The sequence below is a fragment of the Anticarsia gemmatalis genome, chromosome 12, assembly GCF_050436995.1.
Source record: "Anticarsia gemmatalis isolate Benzon Research Colony breed Stoneville strain chromosome 12, ilAntGemm2 primary, whole genome shotgun sequence".
In the NCBI taxonomy this organism is placed as follows: Eukaryota; Metazoa; Arthropoda; class Insecta; order Lepidoptera; family Erebidae; genus Anticarsia; species Anticarsia gemmatalis.
In genome coordinates this window covers 9,968,065-9,974,064 of record NC_134756.1, presented here as the reverse complement: position 1 = coordinate 9,974,064, position 6,000 = coordinate 9,968,065, and the positions used below count along the sequence as shown (strand labels likewise).

The 6,000-nt window shown below is 32.0% G+C and overlaps 1 protein-coding gene across 1 annotated transcript in view; it reads left to right on the top strand.

The window, feature by feature from the left end:
- Nucleotides 1-540: 540 nt before the first annotated feature.
- Nucleotides 541-6,000, top strand: part of LOC142977292 (uncharacterized) — a 56,266-nt gene continuing 50,806 nt past the window's right edge. The window contains exon 1 of the mRNA XM_076121104.1: nt 541-663. The gene's annotated coding sequence lies outside the window, so the exon portion shown is untranslated. The remainder of the gene's footprint in view (nt 664-6,000) is intronic.

Sequence of the window (6,000 nt, the reverse complement as noted above, 5' to 3'; positions counted from 1 at the left end):
GATTATCGTTTACACTTAATTTATGGACGGTGCACTCCCTAATTGGTCACCGATGCGTCGTTACCCTTTTCACCCCTCAACAATACCCAAAGTTTAATTAGAATTTCAATTTATAGGTGTTTTGGCTTCCGAAATTATTTTTAGCAACTTTATAACTCAAATAAACGTACTCGTAAAGTATTCTTTGTTGTGAGGAAATGTTTGCTTCAGTGTCTAAGATATGAATTGTAAAAGAATATTTCTTCCAATACCACAAACGGGCGCTGACAAAGTAAACCTTTTGACTCAAAACTCACGTCAAATATTGCTAAACAAAGCAAGAAATTATTTTTCCAAGTCGCGTAGAGCCGTTTTTAGTATCGCTGATACGTTATTCATTGATTGGTTTCGTATTGCTTGCCTAAGCCAGGCTTGAACGAGAGCGGTAATGTATGTGTTGTTAGGCGAGTAGCACAGGTTGGTTTTGCGCATGTATAGAACATAGTGCAACAGATAATTTTCCGGAGAGGCTCAAATTCAGTAGAGTCTGGGCCGCCGTGGGGGAGAAACGCGCCTCGGGTAGCCTGTTTATGAAGTTTCCTTCGCCTTTCGGTGTTACGGAGTTCGGAAAGCTTTGGTTTTAAGTGGCAGTTTTGTTTATGGACGAATTGTTTTAGTTTTGAGGTGAGTAAAGTTTGATATTTTTTTTATGTCAAAAAAGTTTTGTTGGAAATATTAAGTGACGAATAACTTTAAATAAAATTGTTTATAATGTAAGTAATCTTTAGGGCCTGAACTCTTATTTTATGAATTATGTTGAAACATATTTTCGGATTTTTATATTAAATGATATTCTAATTATTTTTTTTACTATAAAATATGAAAAAAAAAATTATAGTAAATCAATAATAAAGTTTTAAAATGTTTTAATGGTTTTAGAGTTTTGAAAACAATTGATCAAAAGCCGTTACGGGGTAATTGTTAAATATTCAACAGACTATAGCCGAGAATGGTACACGTAATCCGGGCTTAAAGTTCTAGACACATTAAAGGCCTAGATTTATTATACAAGTAATTCCAAGAGGCCGTTCGGCCGACGCTTGATCTAAGCTTATGGAGTTAAAGAAGGTATCGCGGGGCACCTCTTACATAAGGTGGTATTTTAATTGCGCTAAATATTTTAAAGGCTGCGTTCAATGCCGTTACGCAATAAAAATAATCATCCCGCGCGAATTTTTTACAGTTATAACGTTTTTTTTTAAATAAAATATGTACTTTTTTGGTCTAATTAATTATAGATGTTCAAATGTAATTATTGCAAATATTGATAGTGATTATTTTATGAAAAAGTTCAGTGGCGTGGTGGTATTAATTATTTAATTTAAATTAGGCGAGTTCTTGCTGTCACACCACTAGATGTCGCTAGCACAGGGTACTTAATATAACTCTAGAATGGAATAAGTATAAAAAAGACGTCGTTATTTCAAATACAATGTAAATTGTTCAAACGAATCTATAACATGGTATTGTCATTTTTTGAACTAAAAGCTAAATATTGGTAAGACTTTTGATGGAATATCGAAGCCATTTTGAAATAACGGTATGGTATGGGATATATGCGAGTATTTTTAATTGGCCATTATTTGCTCTTTCGTGAGATTTATTGAATAAAGATTCGTTAGAGGTTTTGAGTATGTGGAGAAGGTTGCTTTTTTAAATATCAATAAGAGATTTCTGATGAAACTTAAAGTAAAAGTAAATAATCTATGATTACGTAATAATAAATTTTCTTTTTAAAACTGCATCAAGGCTTACTTATAATCTTCAGATAATATAACAGAAAACCTATAGAAAATACTGTCATAATTACGCTTTATAACTAATCTGAGGGAGTTGGTGGACTATTATGTATCTCAGTTGACGACTATTTGAAAGCTAAGCTGTACATTGTTTTCTCACTTAAATCATAGTGATGAACATGTTACGTCAAAGCAGCAATGTACCGAAAAGCCATCAATTTAGTGTAGTTGTCAGCTAAGATACGTAATACTATGTAGGCAAAAGTTAAAATCAAAAGAACATAATAATATGCTCAGTACATATTCATTGCAAACGTTACATTGAACGGTTGGCGTGGGATACGAAAGTACTTATCATCTAGATTATAAAGTGGGGCACCTACACAGTGTGTCCTACACTTTATACCTACGTGTTTTAAGATTGGTACAAATGCTTTATGTATTAGTCATGCGGAGCACAAGTGTGGAATAGTATATATAAAGGATTTTACAAAAGATTGTTTTAGTGGTACCTAATATTTAAAGTATCGCCAAGTAGGACATTTGATATGGAGCTATTCTTCGTATAGTTATAGTTTTTATTAAATTAAATGAAATTTAGTTTTTTGACGGCTAGGTTTGTTATCCGTTGCGGAATGTTTAGTTTGACTTTTAACCTTCTATATCTGGTTTTGATGATAACTGTTTCTAATTTCTTTTAGTGTTCGTGCCGTATGAACTGGAAATATCTGGTTCTGATTTTCAGTTACGCAGAGTACGCATAGCTATCTTTGATGTCATAGACGGGATGATTAACATAGTGTCAACGTTGTTTAAAACAAGCACTATATCAATAGTTTATTTTCTACAAATAGGTATTGCACATTTTAGTCACAATAATCATTTAACATTCATACATAAATTGTCGTTGTTCGATCTTATTACACTAATAGGAAGTTTTTTATAAAAAGTAAACATTTATAAATTGCCACAAATCTTCTTTTCCCATTTCGTAATAACGTTGTTGAACTTGAACTTGCTGACTTTGAAACATTTTTCAAAATAATGAGCGTCTCTTGGGACCGATTTTGTTACGATTCAGAGATTGTTCCTTTATTCAAATTATAAATTATATCTTCAACTTTATTAATGATTTAGAATGAGTCTTGTACTAATAAAGACTTGGTAGACATTGTATTTTAATACAATTGGTTTCTTTTCGATTCATCAAAGATGCTTGAATTTCGATTTAGTTTGACAACTGTTTTTCTTTGATAAGAACCGAGAGGGGCGATCTCTAACTGATATCGTGTATTAATAAGTTAGACTTAACTTATTCTATTGTAGAAATTGTCTCTGACAATTTTAGACAGTTCAACCGGAATCAATACGTCCGCTGGAAAACGATTTTTTTGGGACTTGTCTATGGAAATGCATGGAGTCAGAGCTATTCTTTAAATTGAACATCTTGCTTATATTATCATATTAAGAAATATTCGTATTAAAATAGATTTTCGATCATATGTCATGTTCATGTTCATTTTGGGAACTTACTTGCTAGTCTTCTCGTTTGGAGCAAGACACTATTGCCCGAAGAACCAGCTTAGTACTTATACAGAAAATTCTATAAAACAAACTTGAATTAAGTAGTTCTTTGTAACGGGTAAGAACTAGTATAACATTTTTGCTTTTAGTACTACTTTTGTACATAACTGACTCATTAGGGATATACATAAGGGAAAACAAACACTCCATTACAAGTAATAAATAGCTAATTAATTAAATTATGACTGTTATGTAGTAGTTGTTTGTTTTCCACCACATCAGTTACTACAGTACATGTATAGAGTGGGAGTCCTTTCATCGTTTAGGGAAGTATTACCAGTGAGTAGAAACATAAAATAATATTAATGATGAAAGTGTCACACATTACTTACAATCAATGATGATTTTCTTTTACTTAAGACATTTTTAATGCTACAGCCTCAAAGTAACTAAAAGGTTGGAAAAATATTGCCTCACTCGCCGAGGCATACACTCAAGCCTACTATTTGATGTTTTAATCTAACATGATATTAACGGACAATACCATACCTCCTTGAAATATAATATATTATAAAAACTATAAATGTGCTTTTATAGATAACAAATTAATTTGTCCTATCATAAAAAAAAGCCTAGTAAAATTACAATAAATACTGGCTTTATTCGCCCTATTTATGAACTAATCTAAATAATGTAATGCGGTCGAATCCGAATCAAAATTTCAGAACTCTAATCTTTTTACAAAGTATCAAACTAAAAATGACCTAATATCCAAAGTTCACAAACATTAGAACACTTTATTCTTAACAGTATAACCGCCTTGAAAACGTTTATAAAATCACAAATACCCAAGACCTATTTAGATAGCCTAGATCACAAGGCAGTCCTTGACCGGACTAATGATGTTGGATCCTACAATGCTCCAATGAGCTGGAAGAATCAACCGATGTACCCATCTTTTGGTATAAAGCAGCCTCGATAAAAGTATAGGCGACAATTTAGTCGATTTTTGGAGCTAGGCACCCTACTTTCTGTAGTAATGGAACGATTTACTTCGTAACTTGGGTATAATAAGGGTTGTTTTCTTTTGATATTATATTTTGTTATAGAAAAGTTTATAATAACTGATTGGGTAATCATGACATTAATTGCTTGTGTGATATATTAGCTCTTACCCGCGTCTCCTTCCGAGATGTGTGACATATTATGTGTTATTCTTATACATAAGATGAACCACTGCCAACTTAAATGAAATTCCGTTTGGTATTTTGCCGTGGTTGAGTAGCGAACTTCCCTCAAAACATTTAAATATTCAAACTTTCATATTTATAATCTAAATTAGATTTGTGAAGTGATCATTTCAAAATATATCGATGTATTTCATGATAATGCATTGGCATATTTACGCTTCAAAGTAATTGATGCTAATAAATTGGTTCTGGTTCAGTCTAAAGTGCAACTAAGAATCAAGGCAAGGAAAGAATGAATGCATAATGACCATATTATCACAAGAAATAAAGTCTCTAACGACGAAGCATTACCGTCATTGAAGATGAAAAAGTTATACTAAAAGTTCAGATTCTAAGAATGTTAGCCAAAAGTTACACTATTGTTGGACTAGTCCTAAAATACAAAATAAAACATAAAAAAAAAATGAAGTTATGAAAGGCTTATAAAGTGTTTTGTTTCTTTCACTCCTTTGCGAAAAGAAAAAGAGTAAAAAACATATTATAGAAGCGTTTTAACTAAAATACGTTTATAGTGTGTTTAATAATAATGGAAATACTATAACAATAATAAGAGCTAATGTACTTGGCCTTTCCTGGGTAAATATGTGACGGCTTATACAAATTTGTTTATTCCCTATTAGCCTCTATTATTTGATGTGTACTTTGTCTTCATATGATATTACTTTGAACAAAGAGAACCAAAGGTCATTCAACTGAAGAACGTGTTACTAGCCAGTCCTTTTGTATGTTATTTTAACTGTTCATTTGTGAGTGAAGTATAAATCAAATGTTTTAGGCCACATAACTTAATTTTGATAAATAATTTTGTATAATAATTTGCAAAATAAGAAGTACAAGAGTTGTTTTTTGAGATAACTAGATGGCGCTAGTGCAACGCCACCAATTATTTTTGGATAATTTCAAACGAAACATCAACGGATACCGTTTCGTTGTTAAGCCTGACTGTTGTTATACATGCCTTTAGTATATGAATTTTTTACTAAAAATCGTTGTTCTATGATAACCGATACTAATAGCGTTATTGCTAACTTTCAATACTATCATTTCGTCTCCTTATCTAGACCATACTTATATTCTTATGAAAACTCTGAACATATATTTTAACGACACAACGCTACAGAAATAGGCAACGTAGGCAGAGCTAAATCAATATACAATTCTAGTTATATCTACCAGTACTTCAAATATAATTTCAGTTCCACAGACCTATCTATTTTCACTAACTGGCATATGTGAAGTAAACATAACAAGAAGTAGGTGTGCAAATGTATCGACCTACGCGGTTAAATAACTAGTCCCTGGGCGGTAATTGTTTATACACTGAAGCACCCCCGTGCCTTCAAGAGCACGTTAAATTGCCAATGCCTTAGAGTGTTCTGAACATTGATATATTTGTAGGTTGTGGATTCTCCGGCTTTTCTAAGGATGAATAATAACGGCTGTTTATT